The following is a 6,322-nucleotide window of genomic DNA, read 5'->3' as shown; positions in this document are numbered from 1 at the left end:
ATGAGAGATATTGGTCATTAGTTTTCTTATAATGTCATTACGTGGTTGTGGTATTAGGGTAATACTAGCCTCACAGAATGAGTTAGGAGGTATTCCTTATGCTTCTATCCTCTGAAAGAGATTATAGAGAATTGGTATAATTTTTCCTTAAAGGTTTGTTAGAATTCACCAGTGAACCCATCTGGGCCTGCAACTTTCTGTTTTGGAAGGTAGTCACTATTTCAATTTCTTTATTAGATAAAAAGCTATTCAAACTGTCTATTTTTTTCTTGGGTGACTTTTGGCAAATCGTGTCTTTTAAGGAATTAGTCCATTTCATTTCAAACTTGAATTTAGTCCGTTTCATTTCCGGTGATTAAATTTGTAGAAATAGTTTTTCATAGTATTCCTTGATTATCTTTTTAACATGCATAGGATCTAGCTTTCATTTCTGATATTCGTATTGTGTTATCTCTTTTTTTTTTTTTCTTGGTCAGCCTGGCTAGAGGCTTATCTTTTTTAAAGAACAGTTTTTGGGTTCATTGATTTTTATCAGTTTGCTGCTTTTGATTTCATTGATTTATGCTCTAATTCTTATTGTTTCTTTTCTTCTTCTTACTTTGGATTTAATTTGCTCTTCTTTTTCTATTTTCCTAAGGTGCAGGTTTAGATGATTGATTTTAGATCTTTCTTCTTTTTTAATATGTGCATTCAACGTTATAAATATCCCTCTAAGTTCTTCTTTCACTGCATCCCACAAATTTTGACAAGTCATGTTTTAATTTTGTTTGGCTTAAAATATTTAAAAACCTCTATTGAGGTTTCTTCTTTGGCCCATGTGTTATTTAGAAATGTGTTGTTTAGTCTCCATGTATTTTGGTATTTTCAATCATCTTTCTGTTATTTATTTCCAATTTAATTCCATTGTGTTCTGAGAGCAGACATTGTGTGATTTCTGGTTTTTTTTTTTTAATTTGTTAAAGTGTGTTTTATGGCCTAGAATGTGGTCTACCTTGGTAAATGTTTCTTATGAAGCTGAGAGGAATGTCTATCCTGCTGTTGTTGGATGAAGTCATCTGTAGATCTCCATTATATCCAGTTGACTGGTGGTTGCATTGAGTTCCATTATGTCCTTGTTCGTTTTCTGCCTGCTGGATCTGTTCCTTTCTGAGTCAGTGTTGAAGTCTCCAAGTATGACAGTGGACTCATCTGTTTCTCTTTGCAATTTTATAGCTTTTGCCTCACATAGTTTGATGATCTGGTGTTAGGCACATACATGTTAAAGATTACTGTATCTTCTTAGAGAATTGACCCCTTTATTATGCAATGCCTCTTTTTATCCCTGATAACTTTTCCTCACTGTGAAGTCTGCTCCGTCTGAAAGTAACGTAGTTACTTTTGCTTTCTTTTGATTAGTGTTAGTATGGTCTATTTTCCTCCATCCATTTACTTTTAATCCGTATTTGTCTTTATATCTGAAGTAGGTTTCTTTCTTTTTTTTTAATATGAAATTTATTGTCAAATTGGTTTACATACAACACCCAGTACTCATCCCAACAGGTGCCCTCCTCAATACCCCTCACCCACCCTCCCCTCCCTCCCACCCCCCATCCACCCTCAGTTTGTTCTCAGTTTTTAAGAGTTTCTTATGTTTTGGCTCCCTCTCTAACCATTTTTTTTCCTTCCCCTCCCCCATGGTCTTCTGTTAAGTTTCTCAGGATCCACATAGGAGTGAAAACATATGGTATCTGTCTTTCTCTGCCTGACTTATTTCACTTAGCATAACACTCTCCAGTTCCATCCACGTTGCTACAAAAGGCCAGATTTCATTCTTTCTCATTGCCAAGTAGTATTCCATTGTATATATAAACCACATCTTCTTTATCCATTCATCAGCTGATGGACATTTAGGCTCTTTCCATTATTTGGCTGTTGTTGAAAGTGCTGCTATAAACATTGGGGTACAAGTGCCCCTATGCATCAGCACTCCTGTATCCCTTGGGTAAATTCCTAGCAGTGCTCTTGCTGGGTCATAGGGTAGATCTGTTTTTAATTTTTTGAGGAACCTCCACACTGTTTTCCAGAGTGGCTGCACCAGTTTGCATTCCCACCAACAGTGCAAGAGGGTTCCCGTTTCTCCACATCCTCGCCAGCATCTATAGTCTCCTGATTTGTTCATTTTAGCCAATCTAACTGGCATGAGATGGTATCTGAGTGTGGTTTTGATTTGTAGTTCCCTGATGAGCAACATTGAGCATCTTTTCATGTGCCTGTTGGCCATCTGGATGTCTTCTTTGGAGAAGTGTCTATTCATGTTTTCTGCCCATTTCTTCACTGGATTATTTGTTTTTCGGGTGTGGAGTTTGGTGAGTTCTTTATAGATTTTGGATACTAGCCCTTTGTCTGATGTGCCGTTTGCAAATATCTTTTCCCATTCCATTGGTTGCCTTTTAGTTTTGTTGATTGTTTCCTTTGCAGTGCAGAAGCTTTTTATCTTCATGAGGTCCCAATAGTTCATTTTTGCTTTTAATTCCCTTGCCTTTGGGGATGTGTCAAGTAAGAAATTGCTGCGGCTGAGGTCAGAGAGGTTTTTTTTCTGCTTTCTCCTCTAGAGTTTTGATGGTTTCCTGTCTCACATTCAGGTCCTTTGTCCATTTTGAGTTTATTTTTGAGAATGGTGTAAAAATATGGAACACTTCACGAATTTGCATGTCATCCTTATGCAGGGACCATGCTAATCTTCTCTGTATCGTTCCAATTTTAGTATATGTGTTGCCGAAGCAAGCACTGAAGTAGGTTTCTTGTAGAAACCTACAATATGCTTGTAGACAGCATATTGTTGGGTCCTGTTTTTTCATCCATGCTGATAATCTCTGTCTTTTAATTGGTGTATTGATAGTGATAATCCAAGTGATTATTGATATACTTGGATTAATACCTACAATATTCTTGTTTTCTATTTATTGCCCCTGGTTTTTGTTCCTATTTTTGTCTTCCACTCTTCTACCTTTGTGTGTGTGTGTGTGTGTTGTTTAAAGATTTTATTTTTAATTAATCTCTACACCCAATGTGGAGCTCAAACTCACAACCCGAAGCTCAAGAGTCACATGCTCTACTGACTGAGCCAGCCAGGTACCCCACCTTTTGTGGTTTTAGTTGAGCATTCTATGTGATTCCATTTTCTCTCCTTTCTTAGCATATCAGATGTATCTCTTTTTGTTGTTGCTTTTTTTAGTGGTTGCCCAAGAATTTGCGATATACATTTACAGTTAATCCAAGTTCACTTTCAAATAACACTATACCACTTCATGGGTGGCATCAGTAATTTAAAATAACAAAATATTTCTAATCCCTCCCTCATGTCCATTGTATCATTGCTTTCATTCATTATATATAATATATAATATTGTATAATTATAGTTATATGTTAATTATATAATATATGATATATTGTTGCTATTATAATATATAGTATATATAAGGTATTCTATATAATATGTTCTTACTATTATTATTTTGAACAAGCTGTTATCTGTTAGATCAATTAAGAATAAGAACAAGGTTTTTATTTTACCTTCACTTATTCCTTCTTCGGTGCTCTCCTTGCTTTATGTAGATCAGAGTTTCTGACCTATATCATTTTCTTCTCTCTAAAGAAGTTTTAACATTTCGGGGTGCCTGGGTGGCTCAGCTGGTTGAGTGTCTGACTTCGGCTCAGGTCATGATCTCGCGGCTCATGAGTCTGAGCCCAGTGTTGGGCTCTGTGCTGACAGCTCAGAGCCTGGAGTCTGCTTCAGATTCTGTCTGCGTCTTTCTCTTTGCTCCTCCCCTGCTCGCACACTTCTTTCTCTCTCTCTCAAATATAAATAAACATTAAAAAAATTTTAAAAAAAAGAACTTTTAACACATCTTTCAAGGCAGGTCTACTGGTAAAAAGTTTCCTCAATTTTTGTTTGTCTGAGAAAGTATTTGTCCTTCACTTTGGAAGGATAATTTTGCAGGATACAAATTTCTAGGTTGGTGGTTTTTTTCCCTCCTAATACCTTAAATATTTCACTTTAGTCTCTTCTTGCTCACAGGGTTTCTAAGAAGTTGGATGTAATTCTTATCTTTGCTCCTTTACAGGCAAGGCATTGTTTTCCTCTAGCTTCTTTTGGGATTTTCCTTTTATCTTTGATTTTCTATAGCTTTAAAATGATATACCTAGGTGTAGATTTATTATTATTATTATTATTATTATTATTATTTTGCATTTATCCTGTTTGGTGTTCTTGGAGTTTCCTGGATCTGTGGTCTGGCATTTGAAATTAATTTTGGGGAAATTCTCAATCATTGTTTTCTCAAACATTTCTCTTCCTTTCTCTCTTCTCTTTCTGGTATTTTCGTTATGCGTATATTACAGCTTTGTAGTTGTCCCATGGTTCCTTGATATTCTGTTCTGTTTCTTTAAGTCTTTTTTTGTTTGTTTTCTGTTTGCTTTTCAGATTTGGAGGTTTCTATTGATATATCCTCAAGCTCAGAGATTCTTTCCTCAGCCATGTCTAGTCTGATAATGAACACATCAAAGATATTCTTCATCTGTTACAGTGTTTTTGATCGGTAACATTTCTTTTTGGTTCTTTCTTTGAATTTCCATCTCTCTGCTTACACTGTGTACCATCCACTACGTTCATTAGAGCCCTCAGCACATTAGCCACAGGTGTTTTAAATTCCCAGTCTGATAATTCCAACATCCTCCTCATATCTGGGTCTGGTTGTGTTGTTATGCTTGTGCTGTCTCTTCAAGCTTTGTTTGCTGCCTTGTAGGATTATACTTTTTTTTTTTTCTTGATAGCCAGACATGATGTACTGGGTAAAAGGAACAGATGAAAAGAAGTCTATAGTGGTGTGATGCTAAGGTGTCGGGAGAGGGGGAGAAGTCTACAGTCCTATGACTAGCTCTCAGTCTTGTAGTGGGCCTGTGCCCACTTTGAACTTCACACGTGAACTTCACACGTGTTTTTCAGTCTGCACCCCTCCCCGCCCTCCACCCTTAGTGAGGTGGGGTTGGATGGCTAGAGGGGCCCGCTGGGTGTTTGCCTTCTCTCATGTGGAAGACTAGAGCTGGTTGGGGTTGGGGACTTCCCTTCCCCCAGGTCTGTGCGGCTCTGATAAAATCCCAGCAGGTCAGGCTCTGGTTAAGTAGTTTCTCCTGACAAGCAGAGCTTGTTGAGAAGAACAAAATGCTGTGGAATATTTCAATATGATTCCTTTCCCCTCTTCCCCTCCTCCCCCAGCCAGAAGCACGAGGGGATTTTTCTCTTATAGTCATTGTGAGGACCAGGTGCTAGGGGAGACATTTATTAACATAGTTGTAAGGGTCCCTCACCACTGGGTCCCCCGGGAGTTTTCAACTCTCTAAGTTGTCCACACGGAGTCTCCAGCAATTTGTCAGTTATAAGTCAGGTTTCCCTGTCCTGGGACTCGTTGCCATGGAGGTTGCTGCCCTTGGATTTCTGCTCTGTAACTTGGGATTCTTTGTATTGGCCTCTGTCTCTCCAGTTTTGGGAGCAGCAGTCCGCTCTGTGACCTCACTTGTCTGAGGAATGTAGGAAGAGTTGTTGATTTTTCAGTTTGCTTGGGTTTTAATTTGTTGTGAGGATGACGTGGTGGCTTCCCAGCTTATTACATGGCAGACCAGAAATGAGAAGTCTTCATTCCTTTTGTATTGCCTAGTAATATTTCATTATGTGAATATGCCTCATTTTATCTGTACATCTGTGGATGGATATTCGAATTATGTCCATTTTTTTATCATTATGAATGATACTGCTGTGAATACTCGTGTTCAACTATTTGTGTGGGCATACGTTTTCTTTCTTTTTTTTAAATGTTTATTTTTGCGAGAGACCGAGCGCAAGCGGGGGAGGGGCAGAGAGAGAGCGAGACACAGGATCGGAAGCAGGCTCCAGCCTCTGAGCTGTCGGCACAGAACCGGAGGCAGGGCTCGAACTCATGGACCACGAGATCATGACCTGAGCCGAAATCAAGAGTCAGACGCCTAGCCGACTGAGCCTCTTGGGTGCCCCAACACATATGTTTTAACTTTTTAAAGAGTTACTGAACTATATTCCAAAGGAGCACACCATTATACATCCCCGCCAGCCATGTGTGAGAGTTCAGAGTTCTCCACATTCTTGCCAACACTTGTTATTACCTGATTTTTGAGCACATTCCCATGTACTGGAGCTCATTGACATATCTTCTTTGGAGAAATGCCTATTCGGATCTTCTGCCTATTTTTAAATTGGGTTGTTTGTGTTTTTATTGTTGAGTTTTAAGGGTTCTTTATGTATTATGTATC

General features: G+C 38.4%; 1 non-coding gene across 1 annotated transcript; it reads right to left on the bottom strand.

Moving 5' to 3' along the window:
- Positions 1-2,660: 2,660 nt before the first annotated feature.
- LOC125918282 (U6 spliceosomal RNA) lies at positions 2,661-2,767 on the bottom strand. Its single transcript, XR_007456413.1, has one exon. It is a non-coding gene; the product is annotated as a U6 spliceosomal RNA (small nuclear RNA).
- Between the last annotated feature and the right edge of the window lie 3,555 nt (positions 2,768-6,322).

Source organism: Panthera uncia, unplaced genomic scaffold (assembly GCF_023721935.1).
Source record: "Panthera uncia isolate 11264 unplaced genomic scaffold, Puncia_PCG_1.0 HiC_scaffold_636, whole genome shotgun sequence".
Classification (NCBI taxonomy): Eukaryota; Metazoa; Chordata; class Mammalia; order Carnivora; family Felidae; genus Panthera; species Panthera uncia.
The sequence above is the reverse complement of the archived record's forward strand: the minus strand, read 5'-3'. Positions and strand labels throughout refer to the sequence as shown.